This window comes from Arachis hypogaea, chromosome 6, assembly GCF_003086295.3.
Source record: "Arachis hypogaea cultivar Tifrunner chromosome 6, arahy.Tifrunner.gnm2.J5K5, whole genome shotgun sequence".
NCBI classification, from domain to species: domain Eukaryota; kingdom Viridiplantae; phylum Streptophyta; class Magnoliopsida; order Fabales; family Fabaceae; genus Arachis; species Arachis hypogaea.
In genome coordinates this window covers 49,157,455-49,159,824 of record NC_092041.1, presented here as the reverse complement: position 1 = coordinate 49,159,824, position 2,370 = coordinate 49,157,455, and the positions used below count along the sequence as shown (strand labels likewise).

Here is a 2,370-nt window from a genome sequence, read left to right as displayed (position 1 = left end):
AAAGTTTGGGTGGTTTTTCCAGCCTGGGTTGTAAGTGTTGGAATGTGGATCATATGGTTGCCTTTGTTGATTTCCCACATAGTTGGCCTCTTCCCAATCACCTCCTTCAGTGCTTACTTCCTCTTGATCTTGTGTGTGTATTGCAGCCACTTGATTTGTTTCTAATTTCCTGGTGAGCTCTGCTAGTTACTTGGCAAACACCTTGTTTTGGGCTAGAATTGTATCAACATGGTTTAGCTCCATGACTCCCTTAGTGTTGTGTCTCTCTGAAGCATAGTAGTACTCATTCTCAGCCACTGTCTCAATCACTTCAATGGCTTCTTCCACAGTCTTTTTCCTGTTCAATGAACCTCCTGATGAATGGTCTACAGCCTTCCTTGATTCATAAGAAAGTCCATCATAGAAAATATGCAATTGCACCCAGTCATGGAACATGTCTGGTGGGCATTTCCTTGTCAAATCCTTGAACCTCTCCCATGCCTCGTAGAGAGTTTCACCATCTTGTTGTCTAAAAGTCTGAACCTCAGATCGAAGCCTATTGACCTTTTGTGGGGGGTAGAAACGTGCCAGAAACTTGCTTTCCACCTCATCCCAGGTTGTTAGGCTCCCCCTTGGGAATGATTCCAGCCACTTAGCTGCCTTGTCCCTAAGTGAAAATGGGAACAAGAGCAGTTTATAGGCATCTTCCTGGACTCCATTGGACTTCACAGTGTCGCAAATTCTCAGGAATTTTGTGAGATGTTGGTTTGGATCTTCATTAGCACTCCCACCAAATGAACAATGATTCTCCACCAGTGATATTAGCTGTGGTTTGAGTTCAAAATTGTTGGCCTGAATGGGTGGTTTCTGAATGCTGCTACCACAATTCCCAGAGGTTGGGTTTATGTATGAACCAAGAACCCTCCTCTCGGGAATGGCATTATTTCCATCAGCTCTCTCATGGTTGTGAACTTCTCTATCCATGTTGAGATCTAAAGCTTCCTCAAAATTGTCCTCAGATTCTCCTTCAGATTCTTCTTCTCCCAGTACTCTCTTCCCTCTTGCTTCCCTTCTAAGTTTATGAAGGGTCCTCTCTGGTTCGGTATATGGAGGAGTTGATGTCTCTCCTCTCCTACCTGTCATACAAGAACACAGCACAGGCAACAAACAAGTGAAATACTCTTGGTTAATGGAAGAGTATGGTTAGAGCAGTTGAGGAATTAATTCAAATAGTTAGTGAGTCAGTGAGTTAGTTGCTTGAATTTAAAGGCATAAAGAAAGAAAGCAAGTAACAGAGTGCAGAAATTAAAATTCAACAAGTAACTTGAACTGAATTAACAAAACAAGAAAAATGCTCAATCTAGTTAACTTCCAATTTGAGAATTGTCAATCGAAAACCAATCCCCAGCAACGGCGCCATAAACTTGATGCTACGATTTTAGGAAATTGCACGATCTGCAAAAATTCCTTCCGGCAAGTGCACCGGTTATCGTCAAGTAAAAACTCACAATAGAGTGAGGTCGAATCCCACAAGGATTGGTTGAGTGAGCAATTCGGATTAGAAGTGTGTTCTAGTTGAGCGGAATCAAGATTTAGATGAGAATTGCGGAATGTAAAATTGGCGGGAAACGTAAATGGCAAGAAATTGAAATTGCGGAATCTTAAATTGCATGAATTAAAGAGCGAGAAGCTAAATTGCTGAAATTAAAAAGGGATCGGGGTGATTGCATGAATTTAATTGCAGAATGTAAAGAGAAAGTGGTAGATCAGAAATGGGGAATTCATTGGGTTTCAGGAGATATTGAGATCTCCGAATCAAAACATTTTTATCCCTTCCTCAACCAATGCGTTCATTGAGTTTTTCTTGGCAATCTTATATGATTGGATCCCAATCCCTTGGCTCACCAATTCTCTCTAAAAACAAACAAATTCCCAATCCCTTGGTTTAAATGTTCATAAGAAGAGATGACGCTCGATCACTGATTATACCACACAGTTTCATGAACTACAATTTGGTAGGATTACATGTCACAATATCCATCCAAACCCCAATCCAATTCACTGTGAGAAAGCTTCTCTAGCATGAATCCTCCATTCCTTTCCCAAGGTTCCGAAGGATTCCAATTATGGATAGTTTCTTTCCCAAGACAACTAACCAATGGAATTAGATCGAGAAGCTTTCTAACAAAAATTCAAGAGAAAAGATTGAAGAAGAAGATAAAAACTATTATTGATTCATTGAATTACAATAGAGCTCCCTAACCCAATGAAAGGGGGTTTAGTGAGTCATAGCTCTGAATTCAATTACAAAGAGTATGAAAACTAGAAAAATGATCAAAAAGTCCTCTAACTAACTTAAATTCTATCCTATTTATACACTTTCTAAATTGA

General features: G+C 39.9%; 1 non-coding gene across 1 annotated transcript; it reads left to right on the top strand.

Moving 5' to 3' along the window:
• Positions 1-433: 433 nt before the first annotated feature.
• Positions 434-537, top strand: LOC112699597 (small nucleolar RNA R71). The gene has a single exon (XR_003152542.1). It is a non-coding gene; the product is annotated as a small nucleolar RNA R71 (small nucleolar RNA).
• Positions 538-2,370: the final 1,833 nt, after the last annotated feature.